Genomic DNA, 17,702 nt, shown 5'->3' with positions numbered 1-17,702 from the left:
AAAATTTTTATCTACTATCTAGTTAGTGAATATTCCTCTCCCTCCCTCCCCACTCTCATAACCATCAACAAATATTTTCCTCTGTGTTTAAACTTTATCTAGAGTTCTTATACAGTCCTTTGCCCATTTTTTAATTGGGTTATTTGTCTTTTCGTTGTTAAAGTTTTGCAGTATCTTGTAGATTTTAGAGATTAGACCCTTATCAGATATATTGTAGCCAAAATTTTTTTTCCCAGTCTGTAGGTTGTCTTTTTACTCTTTGGCAAAGTCTTTGGATGAGCATAAGTGTTTGATTTTGTAGGAGCTCTCAGTTATCTAGTTTCTCTTCTGGTGTTTGTGTATTGTTAGTAATGTTTTGTATACTGTGTGTGCCATGTATTAGGGCTCCTAGTGTTGCCCCTACTTTTTCTTCCATGATCTTTGTTGTTCAAGATTTTATATTTAGGTCTTTGACCCATTTTGAGTTAGTTTTTGTACATGGTGTGAGGTATGGGTCTTGTTTCATCTTTTTTTTTTTTTTTGCAGATGGATATCCGGTTATGCCAGCATCATTTGTTAAAGAGACTATCTTTTTTCCATTTAAAGGATATTGAGCCTTTGTCAAATATCAGCTGCTCATAGATGGGTGAATTTATGTCTGGATTCTCAATTCTGTTCCATTGCTCTATGCATCTGTTGTTGTACCAGTATCAGGCCCTTTTGACTACTGTGACAGTATAATAGGTTCTAAAATCAGGTAGTGTGAGACCTCCCATTTTGTTCTTTTTCAATATTGCCTTACTTATCCGGGGACTCTTCCCTTTCCATATGAAGTTGTGGTTTAAGATTTAAAGATTACCTCAGGGCAACAGTTTTAGAGGTTTATCCAGCCTTGATGGCTTCAGAAAGTCTGGATTCCATGAGAATTTGAAATTCTGTTCTGCCTTTTACCTCTTTTGATCAGGATTCTTCTATAGAATCTTTGATCCAGATGTTCAGTAATGGTAGCCAGGCATCATCCAGTTCTTCCGGTCTCATGGCAAAAGGAGGCAGTTGTTCATGGATGGAGGCAATTAGCCACACACTCTATTTCCTAGATTTAGGTTGCTCGATCCAAGACTTATTAAAGGACTCCCCATCTGAAGAAGTAATAGTGTGGCTAGCTGTTTACCAAACCCATTCTCCCTTGGTCCTGGGCATGCATGTAGGCTACATTTCCCAGACTCCTCAGCAGGTAGGCATAGTCATGTGACTGAGTTCCAGCCCACAGACTGTAATCAGCAGTGATGTACAGCACTTCCAGGCCTGGCCCATAAAACCTTCCACGCTCTTTTTTTGTTCCCTGGCCGGATGCTAACACACCCAGTGACTTTGGAAGCCGTGTGTTGAAGATGAAGATCCACAGATGGAAGGTGCCTGGAGAGCCACCACTAATGAGGAAGAGCCATTTTAGATTTCATGTGAATTGACTAAGAACTAAATTTTATCCCCCCAATACAACAGAAGCTTGAAATAGAACTTTAAATTGAATTTTTGTACATATGCATTTGTGGATTGAGATTATACCTGCTGCTTTTCCAATAAATGGAGCTAAAAATCTGCCCTGCCCTCCCCATAGTTGTGAGAATCAAATCAAATGAAATACTTTGTAATAAACTGTAAATTGCTCTGAAACATAACTTACTGTCTTTGTCGTCATCACCATCATCATCATTAGCTTCAGCGAAAGTTGATGGGGAAGGAGCCTCAAGCTTCAAGCTCAGGGAGTATTTATAGGGAACGAAGGCCACACCTTTCTGCCTTTCTGTCAGTCCAATGAGGAACATCCACTCCATGGTTAAGGTCTCTGGTCTCCACGTCACAAGTCTGAATTCTGAAGAAATGGCTCCTTTTCTATTTCTTGAGTCTTCCCCCTCTTCTTCAAGCAAAAAGGATCCCCGTTTCCTAGAGGTCCATCAGTAGTAACTGGGCTCACCATGCTACAGATGACAAGAGAGAGAAGGTTCCAGCAGAGAACACCCCTTGGGCCCTGCTCATAAGAATACTGAGGGGAGGGTCAATACCTCACCCATGTGACAGGGCTGAACCCAGGGCTGCCTGCAGTCCATGCCCTCCCTTATTATAGCAACATGATGATCTGCCTCTCAGAGAAGGCTTCCAGAAAATGGGATGCATTTGAATTGTGATGTTGGCAAAGAATACTGAATATATCATGGACTTCCAGAAGAATGAACAAATCCGTCTTGGAAGAAATACAACCAGAATGTTCCTTAGAAGCAAGGATGGTGAGACTCGGGCTCACTTACTTAGGACATGTCATCAGGAAAGACCAATCACTAGAAAAAGACATCCTGGTTGGTAAAGTAGAGGGTCAGCAAAAACAAGAGAAATTTTCAATGAGATGGACTGACGCAGTAGCTGGAACAATGAACTCAAACATACCAACAATCATGAAAATGGCACAAGACTGGGCAGTGTTTCATTCTGTTACATGTAAGGTCACCATGAGTTAGAGCCAGTTCTACGAAAATCAGCAAGAACAAATCACCCCCCAGGCACTTTCATCCTTTACTATGCTTGGCTCTTAATGGAGATATTGCTTTAGGGTTTTGCTTTGCTTTTTTTAAAACTATTTTACATCCACGATAATATCTAACAATAATTAGTATGTTTACTGAGCACTCATTGGTGGCAGACACTGTACAAAATTTTTAATACCATATTCTATGTCCTACTCACAATTCTCACAACTGGACCAATAAGCAACATCATGATAAATGGAAAAAATATGGAAGCTGTCAAGGATTTCATTCTACCTGGATCAAAACTCTACACCCATAGAAGCAGCAATCAAGCAATCAAATGACACATTGCATTGGGACAAATCTGCTGCAAAAAAAAACCTCTTTAAAGTGTTAAAAAGTGAAGATGTCACTTTAAGGACTAAGGTGCGCCTGACCCAAGTCATGGTATTTTTAATCGGATCATATGCATGGGAAAGCTGGACAGTAAATGAAGAAGACTGAAGAAGAATTGATGCCTTTGAATTATGGTGTTGGAGAAGAATATTGAATATACCACAGACTGCTAGAAGAATGAACAAACCTGTCTTGGAAGAAGTACAGCCAGAATGCTCCTTAGAAGCAAGGATGGCAAGACTTTGTCTCATATACTTTGGACATGTTATCAAGAGGGACCAGTCACTGGAGAAGGACATTATGCTTGGTAAAGTAGAGGGTCAGCGAGATGACTGACACAGCGGCTGCATCAACGGGCTCAAGCATAACAACGGTTGTGAGGATGGTATAGGACCGGGCAGTGTTTCGTTCTGTTGTACATAGGTACACACTGTGAGTCAGAACTAACTCAACAGCACCTAACAACAACAACTCACAAAAAGTTGTTATCCTCATTTCAAAAATGAAGAACCTAAAACTCAGAGAGGCTAAGTAACTTGCCACCCACTGCCTCCAGGCACCCTCCTCTCAACTCCTCCTGTTTCCCTGGCTCCGTCTATTGCCAGAGGATCAGGTTCTCATCAAAACCCAATCGGGCCATTATGCAAAATTCAGATTCAAATTCATTATAACAAATAGCATCCCTCAAATTTGGAGCCATTTCCTGACTTGACCTTCACGATGCTATGAAGCATGCAGGTCTGGAATTTTTATCCAGGTTCCCATTGTATAGATGAGGAAGCTGAGGCTCAGAAATTTACGTGATTTGCTCAAAGTCTCATGGTGGCATAACAGGCACTGGCTGTCTTAGTGTCCTAGTGCTGCCATAACAAAAATATCACAACTGGGTGGCTTTAAAGAACAGGAACATATTGTCTCATAGGTTTGGAGGCTAGGAGTCCAAATCAGGGCATTGGCTGTAGGGAGGGTCCTCCTTTGTCAGCAGCCCCAGGAGCTCCTTGGCATTCCTTGGTGTCTCTTGGCATCTGTCGGCCCCTGTGTGTAGGTCTCTGTGTCTATTCTGCTGTTTTTATGAGACACCACTCAGAAATGAGGAGGCTTAGGACCCAGCTGCTCCAGCATGCCCTCATTAACATAACAAAAGAAAAGCCCTGTTTCCAAACAGGGTCTTATTTACAGGCACAGGAGTCAGGACTACAACACCTATTTTGGGGGGACACAATTCAATTCCTAACATTGGTCCAGCCCCAAAATTGAATACAGGTCTCTCTCCAGGCTTCGTACGGAGAGGGAGGAAAAGTCATCCAGCCCAGATCCTGAAAACAGCCCGGGTTTGGGCAAGTCAGTCCAAACCCAGCTGGAAAAAATGTCTGGGGGAAAGGTGTGTCCCGTACAGATTCCCTGCACACACTTCCCTCCGGAAGCGTGGTCTGCACGGCTGGACACACAGCCCAGCTCAGAGCAGTCCTCCATGTGGACATGGCCAGAGGCCTCCAACCCACAAGAATTCCATGTCCCTCTGAACGTCCTCAGAAGAGCAGATTTTCAGTTTAATTCTAGGAACTCTAAGAGATTCTTCGTATCCAGCAATGAACACTGAAGGGAGAGACATCACTTTCTATTTCTCCAGGGTTTTTGCTCCAGTCACCCTTCCCTCCTCATCCTCTCCACCCACCCACTCTTTCCCCCCACTTTCTCTCGGCATAAAGAGGTTCTCCCTGGTTCTGTCTGGTTTTGAAATGGGATGAGAAATTTAAGCAAAAGCAATTATGCTAATTTGCTCTGTAAATGTTCACCTAAAACATGATAAAAAAAAATTTTTAATAAAATAAATATTAATGCAAGAAGTGCAAAAAAAATCAATTATGCTGTCTTTTTAGCTACAAAGTGGTATTGCTCTGCTTCAGGGATGATAGTAAAATAAGGGCTTTTTTTTTTTTAAGTTAATGAATTGGCTGACATTATGATGTCAGAAGGACTGGAGCCAAAGGTGTTTTGCTAAAGGGAGTCTCCCCTCAGCCCCCCCTCCAGACGACACGGCACTCCTGGAGCCCATAGTACTTGCGACTGTTCACGCTGTTTACACACCCAGCTCCCCTGACTGCCTCTTTGTGGGAAGTTGTTTACATGAATTTATTTTGGGAAAATTCCATTAGACGGGACCAGGATTTCTTCACAAATCATTGCCTCTCACTGGTGTCTTGATCAAATCTGGGCAGACGACTCTTTCCTCAGAGCCCTGTCTCCCTGTGTGTCTGTTAGGGGATGGGGTGCCCAGGGGAGGGGACTGGGAGATCATGAAGTGGCCAGGGATGGCTTGGAGAGATCTGGCTGGTTGGGAAGCAAGAGCTCAGAGAGAACTCAGGGACTAGGGCAAGGGTGTAGAGACCCAGCACTGACCACAAGACCATTTGATGGCAATTGTTTGTTTCTACACCAGCTTGGGGATTCCAGACCCAACTGTGCAGCTATCCAGTCTACCGCTATGTATGGAATTGCCCTTCTTGTGCCTGGCCCTGAGCTAAGATGCTAGGACACAGAGACAAACCAGCAAGGCTCGCTGACCTCAAGAAGCTCCAATTCTAAAGAAAGAAAGCACAACAGAAATGTACACTTGGAATCAAACAGTCTTGCAGTCAGTGCTGGGGTCTTCACACCCTTGTCCCATCCCCACACCTCTCCCCCTCCGCCCCCCCCGTTAGTCATTGAGCACATTGACTCTATCTGTCAACTCACTCTTGTCATTCACTCTACTGAAGGAGAATTCCAAAATTCAAATTCATTAATATAAATAGTATCCCTCAACTTTGCAGCTATTTATTGACTTGCTCTCCACAACTCTTCAGGGCTACAATTGGTATCCAGGTTCACACTGTATAGATAAGAAAATTGAGGCTCAGAAAAGTTATGTGATTCACTCAAAGTCTTATGGTGGCATTAAGTTAGAGATCTAATCAGAAATTGAGTACAGGTCTTCTCTCTCCAGGCCCTGGTGGTCGGACCAAGGGAAAGTCATCAAACCCAGGCCGTGAAAAGAGTTCAGGTTTGGACAAGTCAGACTCAGTAGAGAAAAATGTCCCCAATTTAGTTCCCATTCATTTGACCATACATTGGTTTCATGTATACATAGACCATATAGTCCCTTCTTTAGTATCAGATCAACTCCTTCTTACTCCCTGAACAGAGACTTGCTGGACACCTTCTAGGTGCCAGGATTCGGAGATGCCAAGACATCATCCCTGCTCTGCAGGAGCCCAGCCTGAGCCAGCAGAGGGAGGAAGGGAACAGGGACCACAGATAAGCCACATTGTGGACACCCTGTCCTGGATAATGGAGGCTGGCTTTTGTTCCAGGTGTACTCCGAAGGTAGCTGGAAAGAAGGGGGCAGCTCTTGGCAGTAAACTTGACACTGTTCATGGGTCAAGCCATGCTATGCCATCGTCTGGGAGCAAGCCTGGCTCCCCTGTCCAGATACACTTTTCCTGACACTGCAGACTTGGGAGGCATGTGGTTGCCGAGCTCCCTGAGCAGTCCTGGGAAGGGTCTGCTTCTCTGGATGTGTTTCCTCATCTCTAATAGGAAGTGGCTGCGCCATCAGGGTGCACACATGATAGCCATGGAAGCCTTTGTGGGAACAAAATCTGGGCAGTGCTAATGACCCACATCTATTGAGTGCTTACTACATGCCAGGCACAAGGCCAAGTGCTTCACATGTGTCGATTCACTTAATCCTCAGCAACCCTTTAAGTCAGTACAGTGGATTGAATAGTGTCCCCTAAAAATTGATGTCCACCTAGAACCTGAGAACATGATTTTATTTGGATATAGGGTCTTCACAGGTATAATTTGTTAGGTTAAGAAGAGGTCATGCTGGATTAGGGTGGGCACTAAAACTAACAACGGATGTCCTTATAAAAAGACGACACACAGAGACAGAGAAACACAAGGAAGAAGGCTATGTGATTTCGGAGGCAGAGATTCCAGTGACGCAACTATAAGTCAAGGAACAGCAGGATTGCCCAGAGCCACCAGGTGCTGGAAGTGGCAAGAAAGGACTCCTCCCTAGAGCGTGACCTTAGAGCATGGCCCTGCTGACACCCTGATCTCAGGCTTCTGGTCTCCAGAATTGTGACAAAATAAATTTCTATTGTTGTAAGCCACCCAGTTTGTGGTACTTTGTTAGGCAGCCTAGGAAACTAATACAGTTAGGTACTACTACTGTAGATAAGCAAACAAAAAATATTAATTTTTCCCAATATCCAATATATGATCAAGATAAACAAAAAAAAGTACAGCTCCTTTTGTGTATGAGAGGGTGAGTTTGCTTTGCCCCATGGATCTGACTCTTGACTCTCAGCATTGTAAATAAAAGACTCTGCTTTGCAGACACTGGTCCTTGTCCCTTATGAGTTTAAAGGCCACCACCAGGATCCTATGAATAAAGAAGCAGGGGGACAGAGTACAGTAGCATTCACTTCAGTGTTAGACTTCAGTTTATATCCCAGCTCCACTTCTCACTAACAGGGCAAGCTACTTCAGCCAATCCCTAAAACTTTCCAGATCTTAGTTCTCTTGTAGGATTGAACTTTAAATGAAATAATGTATGCAAAACACCTAATGTAGAGTCTACGGTAGATATTCAAAAATGCTGCAAAAACTGTCAGAATGGTACAACAGACAGCATGTTGTAAAGTATTAATGCAAAACGTCACCTGGTACAACAACAGGCACAGAGACCAACGGGACAGAATTGAGAACCCAGATGGAAATCCATCCACATATGAGCAGCTGATATTTGACAAAGGCCCAGTGTCAGTTACTTGGGGAAAAGATAGTCTTTTTAACAAATGGTGCTGGCATAACTGGATATCCATTTGCAAAAAATGAAACAGGACCCATACCTCACACCATGCACAAAAACTAACTCCCAGTGGATTGAAGACCTAAACATAAAGGCTAAAACGATGAAGATCATGGAAGAAAAAATAGGGACAACCTTAGGAGCCCTAATACAAGGCATAAACAGAATACAAAACATTACCAAAAATGACGAAGAGAAACCAGATAACTGGGAGCTCCTAAAAATCAAACACCTATGCTCATCTAAAGACTTCACCAAAAGAGTAAAAAGACCACCTACAGATTGGGACAAAATTTTCAGTTATGACATCTCCGACCAGTGCCTGATCTCTAAAATCTATATGATTCTGTTAAAACTCAACCACAAAAGACAAACAACCCAATTAAAAATTGGGCAAAGGATATGAACACGCACTTCACTAAAGAAGATATTCAGGCGGCTAACAGATACATGAGAAAATGGTCTCGATCATTAGCCATTACAGAAATGCAAATTAAAACTACGATGAGATTCCATCTCACTCCAACAAGGCTGGCATTAATCCAAAAAACACAAAATAATAAATGTTGGAGAGGCTGCGGAGAGATTGGAACTCTTATACACTGCTGGTGGGAATGTAAAATGGTACAACCACTTTGGAAATCTATCTGGCGTTTCCTTAAAAAGTTAGAAATAGAACTACCATACAACCCAGAAATCCCACTTCTCGGAATATATCCTAGAGAAATAAGAGCCTTTACATGAACAGATATATGCACACCCATGTTTATTGCAGCACTGTTTACAATAGCAAAAAGCTGGAAGCAACCAAGGTGTCCATCAACAGATGAATGGATAAATAAATTATGATATATTCACACAATGGAATACTACGCATCAATAAAGAACAGTGATGAATCTGTGAAACATTTCATAACATGGACGAACCTGGAAGGCATTATGCTGAGTGAAATTAGTCAGATGCAAAAGGACAAATATTGTATGAGACCACTATTATAAGATCTTGAGAAATAGTATAAACTGAGAAGATCACATTCTTTTGTGGTTATGAGAGGGGGGAGGGAGGGAGGGTGGGGGAGGGAGGGAGGGAGGGTGGGGGAGGGAGGGAGGGAGGGTGGGGGAGGGAGGGAGGGAGGGTGGGGGAGGGAGGGAGGGAGGGTGGGAGAGAGTTATTTACTGATTAGATAGTAGATAAGAACTACTTTAGGTGAAGGGAAGGACAATACTCAATACAGGGAAGGTTAGCTCAACTGGACTGGACCAAAAGCAAAGAAGTTGCCTGGATAAACTGAATGTTTTGAAGGTCAGCTGAGCAAGGGCAGTGGTTTGGGGACTATGGCTTAAGGGGACATCTAAGTCAATTGGCAAAATAAATTCTATTAAGAAAACATCCTGCATCCTACTTTGAAGTGTGGCATCTGGGGTCTTAAATGCTAACAAGCGGCCATCTAAGATGCATCAATTGGTCTCAACCCACCTGGATCAAAGGAGAATGAAAAACACCAAGGTCACACACATAAGTATGAGCCCAAGAGACAGAAAGGGCCACATAAACTAGAGACTTACATCATCCTGAGACCAGAAGAACTAGATGGTACCTGGCCACAACTAATGACTGCCCTGACAGGGAGCACAACAGAGAACCCCTGAGGGAGCAGGAGAACAGTGGGATGCAGACACCAAATTCTCATAAAAAGACCAGACTTAATGGTCTGACTGAGACTAGAAGAATCCTGGCGGTCATGGTCCCCAAACCTTCTGTTGGCCCAGGACAGGAACCATTCCCGAAGACAACTCATCAGACCTGGAATGGACTGGACAGTGGGTTGGAGAGAGATGCTGATGAAGAGTGAGCTACTTTTATCAGGTGGACACTTGACATTGTGTTGGCATCTCCAGTCTGGAGGGGAGATAGGAGGGTAGAGAGGGTTAGAAACTGGCAAAACGGTCAGGAAAGGAGAGACTGGAAGGAGGGAGCAGGCTGACTCATTAGAGGGAGAGTAAATGGGAGTATTTTTTAGTAAGGTGTATGTAAGTTTATATGTGAGAGACTGACTTGATTTGTAAACTTTCACTTAAAGCACAATAAAAATTATTAAAAAAAAAAAAGTTTGAAACAAACAAAAAAAAAATGTGGTGGCATTTTGGTCTATTCCTTCAGCCCCAGACTAGTTATCTTTGATAAGCAAAGACCATCAGGCAGACTGGACTGGCCTTATTTTAGTTTGTATGCCTGCCACTCTAGCATATTTCCATGCATATCATGAGTGCTGTTCAGTGAAGGAATGATTTAGTGGATGGATGGATGGATGGATGGATGGGTGGATGGGTGGATGGGTGGATGGGTGGATGGGTGGATGGGTGGATGGGTGGATGGGTGGGTGGCTGGGTGGCTGGGTGGCTGGGTGGCTGGGTGGCTGGGTGAGTGGATGGATGGATGGATGGGTGGATGGGTGGATGGGTGGATGGATAGATGGATGGAAGCAAGGAAGGATGTGTAGATGGATGGTCTAAACTAGTCAGCCTTCTTAATAGCTTTTTTCTAATCCATCGTAGATTTCCAAGTGCCCTATAAAAACCTCCACCCACACCCCACTACATGTCTCATTTCAACACCTTGGGAAACACCTCCAGCCTTCCTCACCACCCTTCCAAAATCCACGGCCCATCTTGCCAAACACCTAATTGTTGTCTCTCTGCTCAGCCGCTTCACAATAATGCATTGGTTTGACTATCTGGTAGCTCCTGATTCTGGCTTTGCCTTTGAGCAGTCTTTTGGAGCCACACTCTGCAGCCCGTGAGCCAGCCCCATCCCAGTTCCCAGCTCTACGTTCCACAACCCTAGCCTGTGCAGTGCTTTCAGGTTGTTGGAGAGGAGGTAATGCCCAGGCATTTATTCCCTGGAGCCCTGGTCCCTGGAGATCTGGGCTAGAACAGTGGTTCCTGTGTGTCTTGACATTCCATGGCCAGACTCCAGCCATGCACTGAGGTTGTTTCAGGCACAGCTCTAAGTGTTCAGTGCTCTGCGGACATAGGAGCCAGAAGCAAGCCCAGCCTGGGACTCTGCCGCCCTCCATTGGCAGAGGCTAGAGGTGAAGAGAGAGCCCAGCCTCCAACAGAGTACAGGAGCCATGGCCTTGCTGCTCCTCCTGGGGCCAGAGCAGCCCTCCAGCTGCAGTCAACCTAGGTGCAGCTGGTTTACCCACGATCAGGGCTGCCAGCCCAGCACAGTCCCACCAACACCATCATAGCTCCTGCTCTCACTGTTAACAATCCCAGGAAAATTGCCTGATACCTTAAAGATGCAGCCCCCTTCCTCTTATAGATATAATGACACCAAGAAAGCCTCAAGCCCAGATTCTCAGGGGATAATGTATGCCACCTTCCTAGACTCGTATCTGGTGAGGAGGTAGAGAGGTCAACAACGCCTCTCCTCTGGCCATGCAGGTCTCTGCTCAAAGATTCTTTGGGCCTCTTAGCAGCACTAATCCATACATTCTGGGGCCCCTCCTGGCATGAGATGGCATCACAGATAACTAGAGGTTCTGGAAGAGGGCTGTGGTGGGTGAACGATTTTGACATATAGGTCCAACTACTTTCCCAAGAGCTGGAAATGAACTGACCCAGCTCTGCAGCTCTTCCCAGTTCTTAAGGGAGACTATGAAGACATTACAGGTGCTCACCAATATTTCTGGTTCTCCTCTCCTGGGTGAATGGAAGGACTATACTCCCCTAACCCTCCACGTTAGACATGGCCATGTGACTTGTATTTACCAATAAAATATGAGTAGAAGTGGTGTGTGTGTCTCTTCCGTGTGGAATCACTGAAAAGCCAGTGCAGAATTCTCCATTCTCTCATCCCCTGACGTGGCAAACCCTTTAACCTTGTGTTAGGATGGCAGTGCCACAAGATGTCCAAAGCCCATCAGCCTGGGTCCCTGTCACAAGTAGGAAGACTCTACAATGCCCATTGGGCCTACAGGTTGAGCAAGAATGGAAATTATATCCTTTTAAGTCTGATATTTCAGAGATATTTATTAACTCAGCATAACCTAGATAGTCCTCACTAATACAGAGACCATAACTGAAAAGACACTGGCAGACTTTGTCGCTCAAAAAAAAAAAAAAACACGTGGCTTCTCTCTTGCTGCTGGGGAAAATGGTGAGTCCCTGCTGCAGGGGCATCAAATGGTCCTTGTCTGTTTTTACATCCAAGGCTTCAGTTTCATAAAAGAATGTCCCACATGTCACCGGGGTTCTGGATGGTGGGATGCTAGTTAGCAGTTACAGATTCAGTGGGAGGACACCAGTTCTTAATACAGCAGCAAGACCAGCTCTCTACCTGCCGGAAGGTCAGGTCTATGCAGACTCACACTGATGACAGGCATCCCCAGCTGGGGGAAGGGCAGCTTGTGACCCATGGGTTCTCCCCCAAGAGTGTTGGGAAGCATGGCCAAACGCTGGTATTGTCTGTCACTTGCTGCTCCTTTACCCTTTGTTCACTGCCCCCTCTTACTCAGAGGCCATGCCCAACCCGGTCTTATCCGGCGCTCTCTGCCTCAGTGTTGCCCTCTCCTGGAAACCACCTGTGTGCTACTGGTTCCAGAAAAACGTGCTTTTCGTTGGAAGTATTTTCAGACAGGAGTCCCTGGGTAGTGTAAACGGTTAACACGCTTGGCTGGTAACTAAAAAGTTGGAGGTTCAAGTCCACCCAGAGGCACCTGGGAAGAAAGCCGTGGCAACCTACTGAAAAATCAGCCACTGAAAGCCCTATGGAGTACAGTTCTACTCTGGCAAACATGGGGTTGCCATGAGTCGGAATCAATTGGAGTTTTCAGACATTGAAGTAGGAGAGCTGCTCCAGAATCGCCTCCATCAAATTTGGCCTGGAGCCCACAACCATGATAAACATATCCACTGCCCCTCAGAGACTAAGGCTGAGGCCCCTTGCAAAGACATCAATACCAAAATATGCTGTGGTTGACCAGGCCTCCCGCCTTCCCTCTGATAGGTCCTCACTGCTTTGGGGGAATAAGTGTGAGGGTGAGGGGAACCACTTCAACATCAACATAATCATGGTACATGATAATTTTTGATTCCCACTGATTGAGTTTGGTGAGGCACAGGACTTCATAAACTTAGACTTCCAGGATACCACCAAACTCATTTGTATCTATCTGGGAATGGCAGATTTCCTGGCATGCCTTGTCAGTGTAAGTAAATATATGGTGATTTTGACTGGAAATTCTCTACCAAATAATGGCATTTGATGAGCAACAACTTGCAAGCCATCCTGGACAAAGACCACAACTCTTCTCAATGCTTTCTTGATATATCACTCCAACCTAACATCCCCTGCCCCTGGTCTGGGTAGTCCTCCATCTTGTGCTACAGTATTTTCTATGGGCCAACCCTAAGACACCTGTGGCTAGAACCCTAGGTGGGGTTTCTGGGCTACTCCCTGTTCAGTTAATGGGCCTTACCTGATACCAGGCAAGATTCCAATGGTTGTGACTTGGGTGCCTCCCTGCTCAGCCAAGGTCACCCAGAGATTTGTGAATTCTGGCATTAAATCTCTTTTGTTACAAGTAGAAGAACTAGTTTAAAGAAAAAGGACAATTTACTGGAAGGACATTGGGATAAGCCAAACATGTCATGGAATTCAGGAACTGTTGAATATCTAGGCTACTTGTTCTAGGGATCCAGGAGAAGGAATTCACATTCCTTACCTCTAAAGTTCTTTCACTGATGTGACTCAACTCCCAATTCCCAATCTCTCAATTAAAATTCTAAATTCTTGAGTAAAAGATATTTTAATGGACCCAGGTTGGGTCAAGTGTTTGTTTCTACTTTAATCAATTGTGGCCCAAGGCAGCACTAGACAATAGGAATATAATGCACCCCACAGATGTAGTTTTAAGTTTTCTAGTAGTGACATGAAAAATTTTAAAAACCAGGTGAAATTAATTTTAATATACATTTTATTCAACCCACTACATCTAAAATATTATCATTTTCAATAAGCTACTAATTATTATCAGTTATTAAAGAGAGATTGTACATTCTTTTTTTCACACTAAGTCTTTGAAATCCAGGGAGTATTTTGCATTTACAGAACTTCTCAATTCAGACTAGCCACATTTCAGGTACTCAATAGCCACATATGGCAAGTGGTTACCGTATTGGACAGTGCAGGTCTACAGGGTGTGTTGGTTCACATAGTGCATATATAGCTATTGGGATCCACCCTTATGATTCTGTGGCTTGGAAAGGATAGGAGAAAGGAGTTCCCAGAGAAGGAATTACCATCATTAAATGTCTACTGGATGGACAGTTCTCAAGGGTGCCAAGCCAGTTTGACATGGATGGATGGATGGATGGATGGACGGATGGACGGACGGACGGACGGACGGACGGATGGTTATGAGAAACAGAGTTGCAAAGAGACACAGCATGCAATATCACCCTAGGGAAAATGTTTCAGTTACCCTTTGTTGCATAAAAAAGCCACCCCAAAACCTAGCTGCTTAAGACAATAAAGACATATTATTCATCATGATTCTAAGTGTAAACTGGGTTATTCCTCTGCTGGTTTTGCCTAGGCTCACTCCAACTACATTATCTGGAAAGATCAAGTGGACTAGATGGTCCAAAATAGTCCCACTCATGTATTACGCAATTAGGATGACCATCTCATCTCAGTTTGCCTGGGACTCTCCCACGTTTAAATCTGAATGTACCATATCCCAGGGACCCCTTCAGTCCTGGGAAAATCAGCATGGTTGGTCACCTTACCAGCAGTTGGTGCTGGCTATGGGATAAGACAACCTGGTTCTCCTCCACGTGGCATCTCATCTTCCAGAAGGCTACATTGGCTTCCTTACAGGGCTGACTCACAGCAGTGTCCTAGAGAGAGACTCCAAGCTTTCTTGGCCTGGTCCCAGCACTCACACAGCATCACTTCCACCCTATTCTATTTGTCACCACAAGTCAAGAGGCCAGTCTAGACTCAAGGGGAGAGGGAATAGTCTCCATCTCTTGAGGGGGGAGCAGCAAAGTCACACTGAAAGGAAGCATAGGTGGGATTGTTGTGGCTGTGTTTAGAAACGATCTGCCACAGAGGGTATGAGAATGTTGCTTGGAAAGTGTCTTAGTTGCCTGGTGCTGCTGTGATACAAATACTATAAGTAGGTGGCTTTAAAGACCTGAATTTATTTTCTCACAATTCTGGAAACTAAAACTCCAAATTGAAACCACCCATTTTGATTCCTTCTTTTTCAGTAACTCCGAGTAGTCATTGGTTCCTTGGTGGTCCTGGACTTGCTCCCTGGATTAATTCATTTCCATGTGTCATCGGAGAGGCCGGTCAGCCTCTCTCTTCAACCCTCCCATCATGCTCTCTCTCCACTTATCTGCTAAGCTCTTCACAGCACTCACAGCCCCTGACATATGATGTATTTCTCTCTGTGTTGTTATCGGCAATCCAAAAGAACATTTCCTGGGGGCAGAGGCTTAGTTTCATTCACTGCCGTGTGCCATGCTTGGCACAAAGGAGGTGTTCAGGTAAAATCTGTAGATTGAATGAATGAATGATACGCACTCAGTCACCCCTCAATGTAATGATATTAGTTAGAAATCTTCTGGCTCCACAAGACAGAAAACCAATTTAAACTAGCCTAGCAAAAACAGGCCTGGTTGGCTCAAAGAATCCATAGGCAGTGTCTACATGGTGAGAGACATAAAAGCTGGCACCTCTTGAGTTTTCATATCTAACAGCTTCAGCCACCAGACTCAGTTTCATTTTCAAAAATCCCGGGGAAGGATTCTGATGGGTCCTGCTCAGGTCACCTGCCCACTTCTGGACCAAATCAACCATGGGCAGGGGGCAGGGTCACACTGAACTAACATGGCAGCAACCACAGCCTTCGTGGGAATAGGAGAAAGGAGGGCGGTTCCCAAAAGATGGGGGTGTGGTAGGGACTTGGCAAACAAGCCTATATACCCACAATAAGCCAATGAACATCAATCTTAGTAAACTCCGTATGCCTATAAAAAGTCTAACAGATTTGCACATATAGTAGGCACTCAATAAGTATCTGCTATTGTTGAATAACCTGAGTTTCTACTATATGCACTACCAGTACCAGTCGCCAGTGAGTCAAAACCAACTCATGGCAACTCCATGTGTGTCACAGTAGAACTGTGCTCCATAGGGTTTTCAATGGTTGATTTTTCTGAGGCGTCTCTGGGTGGACTTGAACCTCCAATTTTTCAGTTAGCAGCCAAATGCATTAACCATTTGCAACACTCAGGGACTCCACAGTTGTTCAATAATCTGAGCTGCTACTGTGTGCGTTACTTTTGCAAAGCATGATGAAAAAGGCCAATTATACATAGATCTGATGCCTGCCCTCAGAGAACTTAAAACCAACTAAATTGTTTCCAGACTTTTTCTAGTGGTGGAAGTCTTTCTGCGAAGGTAACAGTAGATGCTCTCTGTTCATCCTTTGTCTCTAGCCCCCAGCTCAGTATTTAACACATGTAAGTATCTGCTGATTTGTTCGATGACAAAATGAATGGATCCCACTGGAGAGGAAAAACATCTGCATGTGAAATGCTTAAAGAATCATTATATGAAGCATATCAACAAAGGCATAGTTTTATATCTATTTAAGTTTTATGAATATTTGGCCCAAAAAAGCACTCAATGTTGGATAGAGAAAAGCAGATACAGCTTCCTGGAAGAGGCACCTTTTGAACTCAATTCTAAAGAGAAGCATCAGACAACAGAGAAAAGCAGGGAGAGAATTCAGTGAAGAAGGCTGTCTTAGTCATCTAGTGCTGCTATAATAGAAATACCACAAGTGGATGGCTTTAACAAAGAAGGTTTATTCTCTCACAGTCTAGGAGGCTAGAAGTCCAAATTCAGCATACCAGCTCTAGGGGAAGGCTTCCTTTCTCTCTCATTTCTGAGGGAAGGTCCTTGTCATCAGTCTTCCCCTGGTCTAGGAGCTTCTAGGAGCAGGAACCTAGGGTCCAAAGGATGTACTCTGCTGCCTGCATTGCTTTCTTGGTGGTATGATGTCCCCACGTCTCTCTGCTGGCTTCTCTCTTTTACATCTCAAAAGAGACTGACTCAAGACAAAATCTAATCTTGTAGATTGAGTCCTGCCTCATTAACATAACTACCTCTAATCCTGCCTCATTAACATCATAGAGGCAGGATTGACAATACATAGGAAAATCACATCAGATGACAAAATGGTGGAAAATCTCACAATACTGGGAATCATGGCCTAACCAAGTTGACATGCCTTTTTGGGGGACACAGTTCAATCCACAAGAAGGGCCAACAGGAACAAAGACATGGAATCAGGAAACAGCTTCATTCATACAAGGCAAATCCAGAACCCAAGTAGGGGATTAACAAGAAGTGAAATCAGTACCACACATTGATTTTCATTTCATTTTATACTTTCCAGTGCTCCACTGGAGGCAGACAGAGTCCAGAAGGCCAAAGCAGCCATCCATAGGTCTTCTCATAATTTTGAGGACGTTAATTGGAACTATTTCATGTTCAGCACACCCTCCATCAGAGTGAAATTGTAGAGCAGATTATGGAAGGACCTGTCCCATTCTGCTGCTGGTGAAGGGATGAAAAGATGTCGCTCATTTTTTTCATTCATTCAGCTAATATCGGTTAAGTACCTATAGGGTCACTAGGAGTCGGAATGGGTTTGGTTTGGTTTGATTTATATGTGTTAGGCATGGTGGAGGCATGATGGTAGATGCAGGTAATACAGAGTCAATTAGTTAAGACTCACCAACTGCCCTTGAGGTGCCTTGGGCTAACAGATATGTAAACAATTACTAGTGGTAACCATGGTAATGGAGGGATGGGATACAGATGCTGAGGAGGAAATGGCTAACCCTGCCAGGGAAGA

Source organism: Elephas maximus, chromosome 19 (genome assembly GCF_024166365.1).
Source record: "Elephas maximus indicus isolate mEleMax1 chromosome 19, mEleMax1 primary haplotype, whole genome shotgun sequence".
In the NCBI taxonomy this organism is placed as follows: domain Eukaryota; kingdom Metazoa; phylum Chordata; class Mammalia; order Proboscidea; family Elephantidae; genus Elephas; species Elephas maximus.
This window is presented reverse-complemented; position numbering follows the sequence as displayed.